General features: G+C 42.5%; 1 non-coding gene across 1 annotated transcript; it reads left to right on the top strand.

The window, feature by feature from the left end:
• The first annotated feature begins 5,668 nt into the window (after window positions 1–5,668).
• Window positions 5,669–5,802, top strand: LOC113926121. The gene has a single exon (XR_003521196.1). It is a non-coding gene; the product is annotated as a small nucleolar RNA SNORA70 (small nucleolar RNA).
• The last annotated feature ends 8,396 nt before the right edge of the window (window positions 5,803–14,198 follow it).

Here is a 14,198-nt window from a genome sequence, read left to right as displayed (position 1 = left end):
GAATAGGAGCGGAAACTAGGCTTATTTTCATATACTGTGTTTTATAGTTTGACTTTGGAATCATGTAAATGGCTTACATGATTATTTTTTTAAAAGAAAATAAAGCATTTTCCAAAAGAAAAAAAAAGCCACTAATCAGAGTGTATCAGGAGTTACTGACATAACTACCTGGAAAAATAAGTAACTAACTTTAAAACTCATTATTTTGACTATATATCCTTAGGGTGACACATCCTCAGGATAAAAAAGAATGGCAAAGAAATCAAACTACACTTACTAATAGTATTTGTTAGTAATAATACTAGTATTGTTGTTTAGCTGCTATTGCATGTATTTGTATTTTACATTTATATGTGTCAGTGAAATAGTAAATAAGTAATTGAATTGATATCGTTAGATACGAGGGTCTTCAGTGAGAGATGAAGGGATACAAGTATCAAGTCAATGATGTGAGGGATAAGTTGTATAATGGAAAATTTGAATCGGCAAAGGTAGTATGAGCCATGATTAATTTTTCTCTTTCTACAAAAATACATATATGTTAGCTATGTCCACTGAAAAGGCCAAGAAGCAATGACAGTCCATTGCCTCTGAGCACCCCTAGTGTCCAAACTGATCATCTAAATGCCATTGCCCACTAAGAGGAACAAAGACCCCTTTAGGAGATGACTGATTTCAGAACTGGGACAGGGATTGTGTAAAGATGAGCCTGTGGCATTTTGTTATGCCCCAGAGTAAGGTGGCTATCAAATACTACTGAGGTTATGTCAAAAGAGCCCAGGAGCAAAGATAAAGGGGCACCCTTTGGCTAAAGATGGAACAGTTTGGGCTGAAGAAACAATAATGAGTGATTTATTGAAACATATCAAATGTATACAAATCCATGAATGCATAGTAATATTTTTTAAAATCGCTTATTGTTTACTCTTGTATCGCCTAAGGAACAATGTGTTTGGAAAATTGGTAAATAAGAGGGGAAAAAATCAAGCATTTATTCTGCTCTCATTATTTCAGGATACCAAAATAGTTTGTAAGGAAAATAAATGCAACAGAACAGGGGGACTGAGAGAGTCACTCTTCACAACTCATAAAGAAACACTAGGGCAAGCAACAACAGCTATTAAAAGTATGAGGTGGGGGGCACCTGGCTGGCTCAGGGAGTTGAGTAGCTCGATGGTGAGCCTGCTTCTCCCTCTGCCTGCCGCTCCCCCTGCTTGTGCGCTTGCTCTCTCTCTCTCTCTCCCTCTCTCTCTCGCTGAGAAATAAATTAAATCTTTTTTAAAAAATAAAAAATAAAAGTATGAGGTGGGGGGCACCTGGCTGGCTCAGGGAGTGGGTAGAGCATGGGACTCTTGATCTCAGGGTGGTAAGTTCAAGCCCCATCTTGGGCAGAGAGATTACTTAAAAATAAAAATTCAAGTATGTTGGTGGGAAACCTATATTGGCCGGATCAAACTAAAAACCCTGAACCCACTGATTTATCTTAACATCACTGAGTGAGACAGACAGATACCACATGCCTCCTGTTGCAATAGGAAGTACACAGCATCTACGAAATATTCTTGCACAAACATTGAACCTTCATCTAATCAAACTTCCAGATCTAACTACCAAATGGCAAGAAACATGGAGGACAAAGAAACAGATGAAAAGAGACTACGATGGTTTAATCAGTCGAATCAGGATGTGGGAAGTTCCACAAATCACCCGGTTTCTTCAATCGATGACGAGCATGAAAGAAATGGAGTAGAGGGAGAACTGATAGAGGTTAAAAGTTTTTAAAGACATCTCAACCAAATGCAGTGTTGGGTCTTGTTCTCAGTACGTTGGAAAAAGACATACTGAAGGCAATTGGGAGAAATTTGAACATAGACTCATTATTAGGGTGTTCGTATAATCTGTCATCTAAACAGGGCATGTTGAAAGTTAAAGTCTACAAAGGTGTAAATTGGGTCTGTCCAGGCCAACTTGATTACCCTGGGGTTGCACAATTGTGTGGAATTATTGTTAATTTTTATATTGACATTATTATGTTTAATTTTAGAAGTTCTATGTCAGAAAAGCAACTCTCAAAACTTCTAGTCTCAAAACTCTTTACACTTCTAAAAATTACTGAGTCATACTCCCAAGGATGTCTAGCATCAAGAATACTGAAAATAACGAATTTTGGTAAAGCTGTGGAGAACTGGAATGCCTATACATTGGTGGTTGAAATGTAAAATGGTGCCGCTACTGTGGAAAACAGTATGAAAGTTTCTCAAAAAGTTAAGCATAGCGTAACACAGAGTTAGACTCAGCAATTCTGGTCTTAGGTATAGAGCCCAAAGAACTAAAAACATGTATTCATACAAAAACCTGGACACAAATGTTCTTAGTAGCATTATCCATAATAGCCAAAAGTGGAAACAACCCCAACGTCCATCAGCTGATGAACAAATACACACAATGTGGTATATACGTACAGTGGAATATTAGGTACAAAAAGTAATGAGGTTCTGGCACCTGCTACAATGTGGATGAGTCCTAAAGACAGTATGCTAAGTGAACTAAGCCAGACACAGAAGATTCCACGTATATCAAATGTTCAGAAGAAACAAGTCAGAGTCAGATAGAGGATGAGGAGGGGGAAGAATTGATACTGACCAGTAACGGATATGGAGTTTCTTTTTTAGGATGATACGAATGTTCTGGAATTAGCTAGTAGTGACGGTTGCCCAACCTTATAAAAATACTAAAACATACTGAATATTATACTTTAAAAAGGTGAATCCTTTGGTATGTGAATTAAATCTCAGTTAAAACACTAAAACATTATTGAGGACCCCCAAGAGCTTTTCTTTATGTGAAATACACATTTTTTTTTCCTATAGTAGAAATTAGGGGCGATTGAGTGGCTCCGTTGGTTAAGCATCTGCCTTTGGCCCAGGTCATGACCCCTGGGTCCTGGGATGGAGCCCCACATCACACCCTCAGCGGGGAGACAGCTTCTCCCTCTCCTTCTGCTCCTGCCCTCTGCTCATGCTCTGTTTCTTTCTTTCTTCCTTTCTCTTTTTCTTTCTTTCTTTTCTTTCTTTCTTTCTTTCTTTCTTTCTTTCTTTCTTTCTTTCTTTCTTTCTTTCTTTCTTTCTTTCTTTCTTTCTTTCTTTCTTTCTTTCTTTCTTTCTCCTTCCTTCCTTCCTTCCTTCCTTCCTTCCTTCCTTCCTTCCTTCCTTCCTTCCTTCCTTCCTTCCTTCCTTCCTTCCTTCTTTCCTTCCTTCTTTCTTCCTTTCTTTTTAAAAATATTTTATTTATGGGGCACCTGGGTGGCTCAGTTGTTAAGCGTCTGCCTTCAGCTCAGGTCATGATCCCAGGGTGCTGGGATCGAGCCCCACATCGGGTTCCTTGCTCTTCAGGGAGCCTGCTTCTCCCTCTCCTCCCTGCTTATACTCTCTCACTGTCTCTCCTTCTCTCTCTCTCTCTCAAATAAATAAATAAAATATTTAAAAAATAAAAAATTTTATTTATTTATTTGACACAGAGAGAGACACAACGAGAGAGGGAACACAAGTAGGGGGAATGGGAGAGGGAGAAGCAGACTCCCCATGGAGCAGGGAGCCCGATGCGGGGCTCAATCCCAGGACCCTGGGATCATGATGTGAGCTGAAGGCAGACGCTTAACAACTGAGCCACCCAGGCACCCCTCATGCTCTCTTTCTCTCATGTGCTCTCTTTCTCAAAATAAATAAATATAATCTTTAAAAAAATAAAAAATAAAATAAAATATCCGTTTGATTCTCTTAAAACAGCAACAACATAAATACACATATTTAAATAAATGTTTCAAACTTATTTTTATGAAAAATAAGTATATAGTCCAAGACCCCCCCCCAAAAAAAACCAGAGTGGCATTGTCTTACATTTTTGTGAAAAGATTTGTAAAAATGTGCAACTCTGTCATATCGGTTTAGTTGAGACAGCTGGATTCTCAGCTCTGTCTGTGCCTGCAACTCCACTGTACATCCATGAGAGGGTGAGAATGAAAAAGACAAACAGCATATTAGTATTATTATAATGATAGTTTTCAGCTGGCAGACCTCCCGAGAGGAAAACTTTCAGGGGCCTCCGGATCACACTTTGAGAACTGCTATCAGAAGTACACGCAAGTATTGCCAGTTAACATGAGATCACATCTGGGATTCACTTCACACTACTCCCTGGATACGTAAAGATGCAGAGATGACTCCAAAGCGGACATGTAAAGATGCAGAGATGAAGCAGTCCCTGCTTCAGCAGGCTCTCCTCCGCGGGGTGCACACTGAGACGGGGTGTGGGGAAGAGCCGTAATGAAGGCCTTTGAGAAACAATGCCACCTATCCCGAGGGTCAGACACTCTGCTCAGGGCCTTCCAGACGCTTCTCCTCACAGCCACCCTCTGAGACTGGCACCATCCTCACCATTCAGCAAGATGAGGAAATGAAGTGAAGAAGCTGGGCAGCTTGCCCAAGATGCCGCAGTGGAAAGGGATCACGTGGGGACTGGAGGTGAGGTCCGTTTGACCCCCAAAGCCTGTGCCCTTCACGGCTCTGACATTCCATTCTAAACCTCTGGGTGCACAATGTTGGAGGGTCACTTTTGCTACACACCTCATGAATGGCCCCCCTCCGCACAAGCCCAGATGGTCACCTGGGGAGCCTAGAGTCTTCAGAAGAACTGATAATAATAATGACTGGATTGGTCATTACATGGCACCCGGCCCCTCATTCAATCCACACAATTTAAATCTGCGGACTAAGCATTTTATCCACATGCACTGTCCTCTCCTTAACTCTCCCTTCCTCTTCCTCCCGGTTTTGGGAAGCAATCTGGCAACATCTCTTCAAAGAATAAATGAATTCATTGGCAGCTGTGCTCCTGAGACCCTATCAAATACGGATGACCCTATGTAAGGCTGTGGGTTCTTCGAGACCACAAGGATAAACAAGTAGGTTCATTGTGTGGCTTCATAGGGCAAAAACCTGAACACAAAGTGAAGGCTCATCAGTAGCACCTCCACACTGGGGAATTCTCCCTCCATTTACTAAGAGAATGAAGTGGAGCTAATCCAGAGGACTAACTAGGAGGGGTCCCCGCGCACACAAAGGTGTGCAATGGTGAGCCTAGGATGCAAAGGACTATGGCCACCTTTTTATAAGACAGTGCTTTAAAAAACGCATGCCTTGGGATGCCTGCGTGGCTCAGTCGGTTAAGTGGCTACCTTCGGCCCCGGTCACGATCCCAGGACCCTGGGATTGAGTCCCACATTGGGTTCCTTGCTCAGCAGGGAGCCTGCTTCTCCCTCTCTCTCCCTCTGCTTGTGCCCTTTCTGTCAAATAAATAAAATCTTTAAAAAAATAAAAATTAAAAAAATTAAATTAAAAAATAAAAAATGCATGCCTTTCTAAGTAGATACATGCCTAGGTGTGGGTCGAAGAATACCTGAGTAAGGAGAAAACTTGGGAGGATACATCCCAGCTTCTGAGCATAGATGGCCTTGGGTGCTCAGTTGGGGAAAAGGAGGAAGAGAGGAAGCGGCTGGAGCTTAGCAAAACAAAAACACAGAAAGGGAAGACTGGCCATCCCTCTTCCCAAAGCACATATGTGACCGTGCGTACCCATGTAAAATTATCTATGAACGTGGTTATGGACAAAGAGGTTAAATTTTTAACTATTTCCTCTCTTTGTCCATGGGGGCCCAGTGTGCCATGGCTGCAAATAGTAGCCTCCTTGGTAGTGTATGCAGCCTGTTGATTGTATGGGTTGCCCTAAGAGACCTTGAAGACAGCCCTTTCCAGTGGACACTGAGGTCTGACGTTATGCTATCGCCAATCTAGGCTACAGACAGGTATGCGGGGTGCCAGGGCACAGTAGCCAGGGTCCACATTGGCCAAGTCATCATGTCCATCCATACCAAGCTGCAGAACAAGGAGCATGAGATTGAGGCCCTACGCAGGGCCAAGTTCAAGTTCCCTGGCCGCCAGAAGATCCACATCTCCAAGAAGTGGGGCTTTACTAAATTTAATGCGGATGAATTTGAAGACAGGGTGACTGAAAAGTGGCTTATCCCAGATGGCTGTGGGGTCAAATACATCCTTACTTGCGGCCCCTTGGACAAATGGAGGGCTCTGCACTCATGAGAACCTCAGCACTGCCCCCTCCCTATTCATGCCCACGAATAAAACCTACTTCCTGTCAAAAAAAATTTTTTTACCTATTTTCTTTAAGGAGAAATGGAAGAATGCAATTAATTACAGAGATTTGGTGGCTAAACCTTTAGCCGTACCTCTCAGGTTTTCCGAGACCATATGACTGACGATATGTGGTGAAGACTTCCTCATCAGGAGAAACAAAAATGAGAGAAAGTAAAACCAACAACAACAACAACAACAAAACAAGTGTTTGCTCCCTTTCCTTCTCCAAAGAGTCAAAACTGTGTTTAGAGCATGACAGCATTTGCAGCTCCATCTTTCAGGGTTCACGTGGTCGCGGCGTGGTTAATAATAGGATTGGGAACACACTGGAAGGTAATTACTGCTTGCAGCAAAGCCACTTTTCTGATTACGGGCCAACTGGAGAAATGAGAGTCCAATATTTACAACTCCTGAAGGCCTATGGAGAATGAGGTGACCACTATCTCCTTTTGTCTGTGAGGATACAGAAGTTTTAACATAATGAAGGCTGGTTTGGGTGAAAAGAGTATATACTAATTATTTGCACCAAATGGCTTTTAATGAGCCAGAACTCTGAAACATCATAGTAAAGAGAGCTATAAACAAAAGAATCTTGTAAACATAGAATATCCACTGGAATAACAAAAATCAGAGTCATGTTGAAAATTTGACCTAGCGTGTCAGCTTTCACTGTGCTGTAAATCCATCACATCTCCAGTATACCTTTCTCCCTCCTAAACGCCTAGGTTCGCTTAGCTTCTTTTTCAGATCTGTGTGTGCCATCAGCTTAATATTTCTACACGTGTTTTTTATTAGGAGAGTGTATGATCTAAGCACATCTTGTCCAGGGGCTGCTCAGCCAGGAGTCTGCTTCTCCCTCTGACCCTCTTCCCTCTCGTGCTCTCTATCTCTCATTCTCTCTCTCTCAAATAAATAAATAAAATCTTAAAAAAATAAAAATAAAAAAATAAAAAAATAAAAATACAGTCTAATTTTTAGGTTCACACCAAAATTGAGCGAAAGATACAGATTTCCTATATACCCCTTGTCCTCCTCTGCCTCCCCCACACATAATCGAGGCCAATGGGAGTCTTTTAATTTTGGCTCCTGTGTCTTTCTGACATGACCAGTAGTCTTGGATTTCTTCCTTGCTTTCTAGAATGGCAAGATTGAATCAACCATTCAGGAGCCCTGGCTCCTTCTAAGGGGAAATGCTATTTAAAGGCTATAATCTGACCAGTGGAATGCCATTGCTCCTGAGGTTTTTTTCTTATTTTAGGTTTCCAGGCTCAGCAGACGCATCTAGGAAATATGTGTTCTTTAGAAAATGAAAATAAATCATGGGTTCATGTTGATATTGCCTATTGAAATTAAGATATTAGGCTTATACTTTTAAAGTATGAGACATCTCTTTCACTGAAAATCTTATCTTCTCACAACATTAACAATTACTTCTTTGCTTTATCCTAAATATACACATATAGGTATTTAAATAAAAGTGTTATCACTAAACGTTATTGAACATGATTGAAGATTTCTTTGCTGTTCTTTTTTTGTCTTTAGGATATACTGGTAAATAATTACAATCAAATGCTACGCGTCAAGCCACCTGAAAAATTCTTTACTTTTTCTCTCTTCTTTAAATTTTTTAAAAAGATTTTATTGATTTATTTGACAGAGAGAGAGAGAGAGCACAAGTGGGGGGAGCAGCAGAGGGAGAAGCAAGCTCCCTACTGAGTAAGGAGCCCGATGTGGGGCTCGATCCCAGGACCCTGGGATCATGACTGAGCCAAAGGCAGACGCTTAATGACTGAGCCACCCACACGCCCCTCCCCAAATTTCTTCTTTCGTTTATGACTCTGTGACCAACTTGATCTATGTTTAGTAGATTCATTTATTTTTGTTTCTTTTCAGTTTTTTAGGAAGGGCTTCTTTCTTCTCACTTTTCAACACACTCCACTCTGCCTCTACCACCAGCCGCCCCCCGCCAACACTCCAGCAAAACTGCTCTTGGGCCACCAATAACCCCCTTATTGCCGAAGTCAGCAGCCACTTTCCTACATCTCTTAATTTGATTGCTAAGGAACATTTGACTCTTGATCTTCCTCTCTGTAAAGCCTTCTCTTCTCTAGCTTGTGGAGAGCTCACCTCTCCTGGTTCTCTTTCCACTTCTGTCATTCCTTCTCCTTTCCCACATCCTCTGCCTCCTCCAGGTCGTGAAAGGTGGTGATGCTTCAGGACCTGTCATGGACCCCTTTCTCATTGCCAGTCCTCTCCCCGAAGGGGAGCCTATGCTGCCCGTGGCCTTCAATCCCATCTATAGGCTCAACTCCCACTGTGGATATCTAGTTCATCCATGCCACTGAGCTTCGGAGTGGTGCATTTCAGACTCCTGGCTAGCATCTCCTTCGGTGTCCCTTTGGGTAAATTTAATATTTCTAAACTGAAATCGGAATCTTCCCCTCCAAAGCTTTTCTTTCTATAACCTCATCCTCATTGAATAACCCTTCCCTCCACCAAGCCATTTAGCCAGAAACTGGTCATCCTTGCTAGTCCCTCCTTCCCCACATGCAATCTGGTAGTGAGTTCTATTGATTTTTTTCCCCAAAAATATATCCTGAATTCATTAGTTTTTCTTTGCTGCCACTACCACCATCTCAGTCCAAGCCCACCTCACCTGAGCCACTTGGGTAGCCTACCAGTTGGCCTCTCACTCCCATGTTTGCCCACCATTATCTCCATGAAAAAGTTAACTCAATGTCACTTCTCTTCTTAACTCCTGAGACTGTCAACTCAAAACTCCTTACTGTGGCCACTTGGCCCTACAGGGCGTGCCCCAGCGTCCCTTCAGTCTCATCTTGCATCCCATTTCCCTTCTCTTGTTGAGCTCCAACCGCACCGGATTTGTTCCTCAACAATCCAGGCTCTGTCTGGCCTCCCCATCCTCACAGATGCTTCTTCTGCCTGGTCTTCCCTCAACTCTTGTCATGCTTCAGGTTTCTGCTTCAGTGCCTCTTGCTCAGAAAGGCCTTTCCTGCCTGCACTCACACCCACCCCACGTTTAATTTAGGTGGGTGCTGCATGCTTGATCATGTTTGGCACATGTATACATGATGTTCGTTTAGTGTCTGTCTCTCATACGACCACACACATCTTGGGAGCAGATGGTCTTTGTTGGTTGGCACAGTGGCTGGTATGCAGCAGGCACTCAATTCATCAACCCATGTCGATTCATCAGCATTGGCTGATGAATAAATTTAAAATGTTTGAGGGGCGCCTGGGTGGCTCAGTTGGTTAGGCGACTGCCTTCAGCTCAGGTCATGATCCTGGAGTCCCAGGATCGAGTCCCGCATCGGGCTCCCTGCTCCGTAGGGAGTCTGCTTCTCCCTCTGACCCTCTTCCCTCTCGTGCTCTCTATCTCTCATTCTCTCTCTCTCAAATAAATAAATAAAAAAAAAATCTAAAAAAAAAAAATGTTTGAGATATGTATTCCTCCATCTTTGGCTCTAAGTACAATGACCCATATCTGGCTTCTCTACAGACAGCAGTGACAGCTATGCCCAGTGAAGGAAAGCAAAGTGCGGCACCTATGACATCGTGTATGCTTGATACAGGACTATTGGACTGTTGGGGGAAATACACACGCTTTCCTATTTCTTGCAGACTTTTCACTTAGTCCACTTACTTGGGGGTCTAAGTCCCTATTTAGAAACAAAAAATAGCTTATATTTGAATGTGACTTTGAGTCTGTATTACACGTGCTTTTATGTACTCTTCCCTTTTTTTCATTTTTAAAAATTTAAGTTCAATTAATTATATATAATGTATTATTGGTTTCTGAATTACACTTCTTGACCACACTCTGGATGCAGTTACTACTAGCTCCATTTTACGGAGGAGAAAGGTAAGGCCTCACTTACGGAACCAGGCCGGGTCTCCCAGCTAACTGGAGACAGAGCTGGGTTTAAAACCCATTTTTTGTTTATTCCACTGCACAAATTAGCCTCATAATGAGGAGCAGCAAGGAAGGTACCCCTGATCTAAAAAAGCCACAGTTCATCACTGTAAACCTTTTGTTTCTCCAAATACTGAGCCCCCCCCCCACTGTAAAACTAATAATTATGAACAAAAACCATTCATTCAAAACTTCTCTCTCGGGCGCCTGGGTGGCTCAGTCATTAAGAGTCTGCCTTCGGCTCAGGTCATGGTCCCAGGGTCCTGGGATCGAGCCCCGCGTCGGGCTCCTGCTCCGTGGGAAGCCTGCTTCTCCCTCTCCCACTCCCCCTGCTTGTGTTCCCTCTCTCGCTGTGTCTCTCTCTGTCAAATAAGTAAAATCTTTAAAAAAAAACTTCTCTCTACATTTGTGCTCGCTTAATGCATTTCTCCTTGTAAACCCGACGTAAGGAAATTCTGTTGTATTCTAGAGCAATGTCTCACTTTAAGAAAAACTGATTTTATATGAAGATTTTAGTGTTTCAAAGTTCAGAAATTAACAAACGAAAAAGTCCTCAGCCCTCATTTTAAAGACTTTTTTAGACCTAAAAAGACTCAAACATAGAATTCCCTTAAATGATGAAACCTGCCTTACACACTTAAGGCAATTATTCATTTCACTGTGCGCCATTACCAGAGCATATAAAGTAGAGATGCCTGTAAATGCATTGCCTGTTTCTCAATCTGAATGGATAAAGTTCTAATGTTCAGACTTGTAATGAATTTGCTATATTACTGTCTTTACTATATCTTCAGGATTTAATAAAGGAGTAATCTGCTGCTTTGCAGAATAATTAAGTTGAGGCCATTACATTCTAACCACAAAGAAATGCAGATTTTCCCGTCTTTGGCATTCTTCTTTTCAAAAAATGTCGCTTAAAGTGGTATTTAAAAGATAATTCTAGCTTGCTAAATTTAGGGTGTGGAAAAAGTCCAAAATGAGAATATTCCATGGGTAATTGTGCAAGAAATGTTAATATGTGCAGTAAGAGAAGGATGTCCTATACTCCCAATGCATTTCTCCCCTCCCGCGTCCCTTCTTTTTTCCTTGATGCCAGCATAAAATTTAGCCAAGTTAAAAGTTACCAGAGGCAGTGAAAAACGCTTTACTCACCTCATTTTAAATATAAAATGATTTCATATCTGAGTAATTTCTAAAACCACCCTGACGTCAGAACTTCCCTTCAGTATTTATCAGCAAGTTATCAGAAAGTGCGTATCTTCATATTCAAGGCAGATTTCTGGTCATTCTCAGTTCACTTGCAAACAGAGAAGCTGACTGTAAAATTTAAGAAGTGTCCCGGTCTATGAAATTTACTTTAAAATGCTTTGAAAAATACACTGATTATACATAAATATGGGATAAAACAAATACAACAATATGTTCATTATGGAATGTAGGTGGTTCACTCTATTCTTCAACCTGAAAAGGAAAATGGTGTTGGGTCCCAAGGTGAACAGGGACGGTCACCTTAGCTCCCAGGTGGCAGCCCAAGAGGGTGTCAGTGGAGGAAGCTGTGCGGGTTCTTGGTTGAGCTGGACCCTCAACACCTCAGCAAGCTTCCCATACTGCAGCCCGGGCACCAGGGATGATAGATGTGGGGTCTCTGGGGCTCAGAGAACAGACAGATCAGTTGTTTCATAGTGTGTATAGAGGATGGGGGGAGAGGAGTGATCTGCTTAAGACTCTAAGGCTCCTGAATAATTTAGGGAGGAAGGCAAACATAGTTATGTACACAAAGATGAGGAGACAGTTGGTGGCTCAGGGTCAAAGGCAACTGGAAGGCAAGAAAACAATCTATTTCTGGAGTGACTGTGAGTTTGTGATGGAGGTTTATGCTTGCAATGTAATATTGAAGCCCACCACTAAGTTGTTTGCCCCTTCCTCTTTATCCATCCAGATTTAAAATACTCCAGTTCCTTCCTCAGAGGACTTTGTATAGCTTCTGTTTTTCTGCAGACATAAAAATCTGAGTAAAATTATTTAACGGAGATTTGGTTACTACTGAAGAATACTGAAGAGGGCAGAAAGGATGACCCCCTGGCTGGGTACAATCACGCTATTGCATTTTGGATTTGTTTGGATTTTTCTTGACTTATGCCCAACTTGACACCCTCTGTGCTTCCAAATCAGCTTCTCTCCACTGAAGCAAACCTGGGTTTTCCTTCTGTTGGGCTTGGATTTGTCGGCCCCTCTCGTATTGCATCGTGCCTTTAAAGTCATCATGGATTCTCTTCCTGTCTTGGAGGATATCAACCACCTTCTTGAGACTTCGTGAGCACATATAAATATTAAGCACTTAGAAACCCAGAGCTGGCCCCCAGAGGAACTCACACCATCATGTGGGTAAAAACCCTTGGGAACTGGTGTATCTTTTGAACCATTCATGACAATCATGGCCCATCAGGAGGGTTCTGAGGTGGCTTTGGGGCTCTCAGTAATGTCACGAATAAGCTGTGATGAAGAAAAAAGGAAGAGGGAGAAAAAAGCAATAAGAAAGGAGAGAAAGTGAATAAGAAAAAATGTGCTGAGGTATAGCAGTGGTGGAGAGCAACAAGACTGAAGATCACTGGGAGCCACCAACTGGACATTTCCCCTTCTACAGAGCACATGCCCTGGTTTGTTGTTGAGACTGTCATATAGGGACAGAAGCAGAAGCCACTTCAAAGCACAAAGGTGGCATTGGTCATATCCCCCGTCTACATAGTATGTCAGTTTATTTTTTCTTTTTTAAGATTTTATTTATTTGACAGCACGAGAGAGCACAAGCAGGGGGAGCAGCAGAGGGAGAGGGAGAAGCAGGCTCTCTGCTGAGCTGGGAGCCCAATGCGGGGCTCCACCCCAGGATCCCAGGATCATCACCCGAGCCAAAGGCAGACACTTAATCATCTGCACCACCCAAGCACCCCAGTATGTCAGTTTACTAAAGGAAGAATTAACTGGGCATGATTTCTTAAAATGTAGGACCAGTAGGAATTCAGGGTTGTTGATGGTCTGGGGTCGGAGGCAGGGTAAACAGCTTGCTTTTCTCCCCATGAATGGCATTGATTATATACCACCCCACATGACTGATCATCATTTGACCTTCTCGTCTCCAATTGGATCCCATCTGTTGCTCTGAATCTGTGCATGTGACTTTGACAGATTCACCTGTAGTGAGTGAGTGATATGGTCAAGGGCATCCATGTTAGGCTGACAGAAGAGGGTGCTAGAGACAAAAGAGGGTGGTAGAATGGAAGATACAGTCTGTCGGGGGTGGGTGGGCATGGCAAAGTTGGGGAGGCAGGAAAGGCTCTAGTGAGAATGGGAAAAGCCCCAGTGGGCAATGGATGACTTTGAGTTGGAATGGAAGACCCGTTGGGAGACAAGGGGAACAAGAAGGTGCCATTCTTCAGGGCACCCATTTTTCCAATCTATCCAAGTCCCTGGCTTTCAAATTCTGTTCTGAGTTTCTTATTCCCACTTCAGTTAACCATTTTGTAAATGGTGGATCCACAGAAGATTCTTTAAAAGAGGTAATCCGGGGTGCCTGGATGGCTCAGTTGGTTAAGTGTCTGCCTTCGGCTCAGGTCATGATCCCAGGGTCCTGGGATCGAGTCCTGTGTCGGGCTCCCTACTCAGCAGGGGAGTCTGCTTCTCCTCTGCCTCTCTCCCAGCTTGTGCTCTCTCTTAAATAAAATCTTTAAAAATAAAAGAAGTCATCTATTGTGGAGTTAAAAAAAAAATCCATGGTCCTAGGTAATGGTAAGCACACAAATCACTTGACAGTACTCTGGGGTTGTCTTCCATGATGGCATCAGCCCAGGAGCTAATAGCACCTCCTGCTTTGAGTATCTTCATGGAGGTCAGTCTGCCTCCAAAGCTATTGCTGGTCAACAAAGCCAACATTGAACTTAGATCTGCACATCTATGTAATTATGAGTAAGCCATTTATTTGCTTTTCTCAACACTCTTTTCCTAATCCCAAACTCAGAGGGGCATATACAGAAAGGAAAGCAAAATGTATTTTGTGAAAGAAT

This window comes from Zalophus californianus, chromosome 2 (assembly GCF_009762305.2).
Source record: "Zalophus californianus isolate mZalCal1 chromosome 2, mZalCal1.pri.v2, whole genome shotgun sequence".
Lineage (NCBI taxonomy): Eukaryota > Metazoa > Chordata > Mammalia > Carnivora > Otariidae > Zalophus > Zalophus californianus.
Note: the sequence above shows the minus strand (reverse complement) of the source record. Positions and strands in the feature narration are given on the sequence as shown.